Here is a 6000-nt window from a genome sequence, read left to right as displayed (position 1 = left end):
GCATATGGAAGTTCTTAGGCCAGGATCAAATCAGAGCTACAGCTGTGATCTACATACACCAAAGCTGAAGCAACATTGCATCCTTAACACACTGTGTTGTGCTGGGGATTGAACCTGCTCTTCCATAGAGACAACTCCAGATCCCTAACCTGTTGCGCCATAGAGGGATCTCTGAAAATATTATTTTAACTACATGTGTCTTAATTTAGTATTGTTTAATTTTTCTTATTGTGGAACACATACAGTAATATAAAAAGCAGAAGCCATCTGTGATTTATAAACATGCACTTTAACTTATTTCAAAATTGCTGAACCAGAAATAAAGTTTTTAAATTAAGGCTGCTTTTACTATAATCCTGCAAGAGAAATAAATAGGAAAACAGAGCTGTAGATACATTACCTAATAGAAGCTATAAATAACTTTTAAGAAATACAAAAGTGTCATGAACTAATATCTATAATTATTTTATCTCATAAATTAAAAAAGATAATGAATAAACTCAGAAAAAATAATTTATTCTTCAGTGCCATCATGAATTAACTGACTAATGGATGATTGGTTATTTCTAATATTGTATCATTCCTCCATGGTCATAGCACATTAGTTACTACCCAGTATTTTTTTTCTTTAGTTAATATTTATATAACTTTGACTATGTTCACTGTATGCACTACCCACAAGCCTTCCATCATTTTTGTGATCTCATTAGAAACCATCAAGGTGAGTGCTATGGTTACATCCCAGGATGGCCTAAGTTCACCCTACTTAATATTATTTTAATTATTTCATTATTTAATATTTTTGACGAGTATTATTTCCTGCCTCTTCACAAAAGAATTTAAATTACATGAAAGCTGAGGCTTTGTCTAATTTAAAACTGTGCCCTTAGTTCTTGAAGGAATATTTGCACCTTATTTTTAAAATAATTTTGGTATATGAATGACTGATTTCAGTGGATCTCAAAATGGCATAGGTCTTAAAAAATAATAAGGGGCATGTTAAGTAGATATTAGGTATTTATTTCCTTATCAATGATTTGCTTCACTACTTTTTCATTTCAGAGAACTTTCTTGAGCATCAGACCATGGAAGATAAAAATAATGTCACTGAATTTATTCTCTTGGGAATTTCAATGAACAAGAAACTTCGGATCCTTTGCTTTTTATTTTTCTTACTCTGTTATCTGGCTATTCAGTTAGGGAATTTGATTATCATGATTTCTATCACAGGTAGTCAGATAATCAACCAGCCCATGTACTTCTTCTTTCATTATTTTGCCGTCTCAGACCTTTTCTACACCTCCATCATGATGCCCAAACTCATGTCCAATTTAATAACAGAGAAGCAGGTCATTTCTTATAAAAACTGCCTGACCCAGCTTTTCACCACACACTTCTTTGGGGGGATAGAGGTATTTATTCTCACAGAGATGGCCTATGACCACTATGTGGCCATCTGCAAGCCCCTCCATTATTCCATCACCATGAACCGGCAAAGGTGTAACTCCATTCTCATAGCGTATTGTGCAGGGGGGCTTCTGCATGCCCTTGGCCTGTTTCTTCTCACAACTTTTTTTTACCATTTTGCGGCCCCAGTGAAACTGATCACTACTTCTGTGATGTGTATCCTTTGTTGAAACTGGCCTGCACTGATACACACAACATTGGTTTTTTTAGTCATTTCCAAGTCTGGTTTGATGGGACTGGTAATCTTCGTGGTGCTGATGGCCTCTTACTTTCTGATATTGTACAATGTCCGAGCATGTTATGCCGAAAGCCACTGCAAAGCACTTTCCACCTGCAATGCCCACACCACTGTTGTGATCCTGTTTTTTGCACCTGTCATCTTTGTTTACATTAGACCGGACATGACTTTACCAGAAGATAAAGTGTTTACACTCTTCTACACGATTATTGTCCCCATGCTCAACCCTCTAATCTACACACTAAGAAACATGCAGATGAAAAATGCCATAAAGAATATTTGGTGGAGTGAAAGGTTTTGGGAAGGTAAGCTCATGACTTGAAGGCTATTCATCTTTTGATGGTAATGACTATCTTTTCACCACAGTCGCTCCTGCTAATAGTAAAATCAGTCAGAACATGAAAAATCCATGCCGCAAACAGCTCACCACTTGTAATATTCCTCTGTCATATTCCTTTCTTGATGTGTTTCCTTTGATTCAATTTTTCACTAAATTTTAAGTTCCGTGAAAATAGGGGTCATGATATATTTATTGCACTACTAATTTCCTACTAACAAAGTGTAGAGCACATATTAGGAGCTTGATAAATATTTGTTTAATGAATATATGAATATATTGTTCCATTGTTCTGCTTCTCCTCCTCTATAAGAGTGACTTTAATAATTTAATCACTTAGACACTAAATGCTACCGTTTTGCTGATGTGTATTCCCCCTCACTTATTTCTCTGCTTCAATAAGTTTTGACAGTATTTAACTATGAGCAAGAAAGAATTTTACCCTGGACACAGTCAGCCAGATGAGACACCCAAAAAGAGGAAATGTACTATAGCACTGAGCCAATTCTTGTAGATTTATTCCTATCATTCTGCTTCAATTATCCACCTGAGTTTGGATATCTAATATGTGGGGTTTTAAAAAGGCTTTTCTTATGTGAAAAAATAGCCAGTTTATATAAAAACAGTCAAATCACTCCCCCCCCTCACACACACAGACACATATACACTCTGAAATATGAATTATGTCTTACTGGGATTCTCTTTTCCCTTTTTTTTTTTTTGAGCTTTTTAAGGTGGAACCTGAGGCATATGGAACTTCCCAGGCTAAGGGTCCAATCAGAGCTACAGCTGTTGACCTATGCTACAGCCACAGCAACATCAGATCCAAGAGGCATCTGCAACCTACCCCATAGCTCATGGCAATGCTGGGTCCTTAACACACTGAGCGGGGTCAGGGATTGAACCTGCATCTTCATGGACACTAGTCAGGTTCATAACACACTGAGCCACATGGTAACTCCCCATTGAATCTTTTTGGTGCTGTTTAAAAAGACTGTATGGCAAAAGACACTGGCAGTATATGTGCATTTGTGCTTTAAAATTTTTATTTTAAAATCTTCTATCTCAACCTACTTTATGTATTTTCTACAGCATAAATCTCTACATAATTTTATATGAACCAAAGAAGCTTAAAATATTGAAGTTAATGATAGAATTTAGCTGTTCCAAATTATATATTAGTGATTTTTCTTTGACTTCAGCGTTCTTTCTATAGCTTTATGATCTAGAAATACTTCATCATTTCATAATGAGATCTACTTTTTATTCTGGATGCTTTTGCAATAGAGATAGGTGGTTATAATAAAGTTACTTTTTCTCTGGGCAGACACTTTCTTTATTTTCTGATTTAAGTTAATTATAGAATATATTATTTTATTTTATTTTATTTTTGTCTTTTTCCCATTTCTTGGGCTGCTCCTGCGGTATATGGAGGTTCCCAGGCTAGGGGTTCAATCAGAGCTGTAGCCACTGGCCTAAGCCACAGCCACAGCAATGCAGGGATCCGAGCCACATCTGCAACCTACACCACAGCTCATGGCAATGCCAGATCCCTAACCCACTGAGCAAGGCCAGGGATCGAACCTGCAACCTCATGGATCCTAGTCAGATTCATTAACCACTGAGCCACGATGGGAACTCCAGATATATTATTTTAGATAAGCAGCTGACATAGTCTGTTAATATACCTCACCCCTGGACTAAGTTGTCTCACACATTCAGTCCCAGGTCTTGCTAGACCCTCATCAGATACCCTAAGGAGGGGCAGGGGCAGGGGCAGGGGCAGGGGCAGGAACTGTCTCTTTAAGGGACCATGGAGCAGAGGGCAGAATAGCACCCAGCTTCTCTGCAGGCAGGCACATCCAAAAGGGAGGGCAGGATCCAGAGCCACAGTTGCCATATTTCCTCTTTTAAATTATTAGTCAGGGATCTCCTCCTACCTTGAGGAGGAGAAATAGAGGGCTTAAAAGAGAAACCAGTAGCATAATTATATTTGAAGACTCTATATAGAAAAACACACTCAGGAAAACAGCTTATTTACCTTCCCTTTTTCCACCCACTCCCACCACACACAAATATCCTGCATCTTTTTTTTTAAGAACTGTCCCTCTTTTTCTTTTTGGTGATGCTATCATTAGCATCGCCATATTATATAGTTTATGAATTATTTCTGGCCTAATTCTTCTGTCCCATTAGATATACCAGCAGTAGAAAAAAATTTATAACTTTATTGTTATTTCCTATTGTGTTTTACTTTCTGGGAAAACTCATTCCTCTCTGCCACCCTCCTTTTTTTGGATTTTTTTTGTTTTTGTTTTTCTCAAAATATTGTAGTTATTATTGCTTGTTTGGGCTCTAGATGTGCTTTAAAATAATTGCATCATATTCCAAAAATAATCATTGGGATTTGATTGGAGTTATATTATACCTATATGTTGACTTGGTAGGAATTGACAACCTGTCATATTAATTCATTTAAGAACATACTATTGGATCTATTGACTGAAGTATTCTTTTACATCTAGCAGTAAAACACTGTCACTTATTCAAATGCCTCTTTCATATTTAAGTTATTCTTAAGAATTTCATCTCTGTTTTTGCTACTGGTGGGGTACAACACTTTTTCCATTATGTTTCCTCACCAGTTATAGTTATTGTATAGGAAATACAGTAGTTTTAGGTATTTATATACATGCATGAATCTTTCATATATTAAGTTATTCTTGGCATTAATACAAGAATGTAAAGTCCCATTGTCTATGCATTGGGTCCTAAAGTCAGTATTTGAGAAAAACTTTGAATATGGTTAACATTATCCAACCTCACACAACTAGGAAATGGTCAAGATGGGATTCAACCATCCAACCCTCTGACATACAGAGACTATTAGATGTGCCTGACAGCTGAAACCCACCAAAAAAAAGAGCAGAATAATATCTCACATTTTATGCACGTGTTGACCTCAGGTGGAATGTTGGGCAGGGCAGAATCTCCCATACTATGAATTATTTTTCCCTTGGTTATCAACTGCTCTAATAGCCATTCTTTTGAATTTTGAATACCTAATCAAATATGACCCTTATTCTATAAGGACAAGTCTCCAATCATATTTCTCCATTTGAATTTAGCTAAAATTTTTCATCACATGCTGTGCTATGATGTTTTGTCTTGCCATAAAAGTATTCATTTATATATTCATTCTGTATATTTTCTCCTTCACACATGCAATGTAGTACATTACTCCATCCCATCATGTTATTTTCACAATGTACAACAAATCCTATTTTATTCAAGAATTAAGAAATGTATTTGATTCCATTATTTGAGAAAAACTTCTCAATTCTACAGATATCTCTGGATATCCAGATGCAGAAAAGTTCTATATAAATTGGAAATTTGTAGATTTCATTTTGATGGTAATGGAAAAAATATTATATCAATCATTTTCAGTACCAGAATTTGTTTTTAAAACCCCATTGGCTTAAAATAAGATTACATAGTTATCCCACACTGTTCTGACAAAAGTCTTTTCACTAGAGTGTCCATACTTCTCAGATATTGAAGATTAGGAAGACATCCTACTTTCTTGAGACAATCTTATTTTATGTCTGTTATTTCAACATAATTATTAGTGAGACTCTTCTTTTCACATTTAAATTGTCTCAACTTGGACAACAAATTATCTGGCAACCCTATACTACCTATACCACCAAACCAATTTTTCAGTACTCTATGAAGGGGTTTTTCAATAGTGAAATGTTATATAATTATTATTTTGTCATTTTTAAATGATTTCATTAAAATCACTTTAGAAACATCATTCAATTTTTGGCATAGTGAGTATTTCACCCATAAAACATGTTTTTATTGTTTAGATCCACCATAACTAAGTGTTGCTTTTAAAATAGTTGCAATGACTGTGGAAAATCATGAACTGAGTAGAAAATATGACTTTAAA

General features: G+C 35.4%; 1 pseudogene; it reads left to right on the top strand.

Annotated features, from left to right (window-relative positions):
• Window positions 1-1085: 1085 nt before the first annotated feature.
• LOC100518543 lies at window positions 1086-2027 on the top strand (annotated as a pseudogene).
• The last annotated feature ends 3973 nt before the right edge of the window (window positions 2028-6000 follow it).

This window comes from Sus scrofa, unplaced genomic scaffold, assembly GCF_000003025.6.
Source record: "Sus scrofa isolate TJ Tabasco breed Duroc unplaced genomic scaffold, Sscrofa11.1 Contig53, whole genome shotgun sequence".
NCBI lineage: Eukaryota > Metazoa > Chordata > Mammalia > Artiodactyla > Suidae > Sus > Sus scrofa.
Note: the sequence above shows the minus strand (reverse complement) of the source record. Positions and strands in the feature narration are given on the sequence as shown.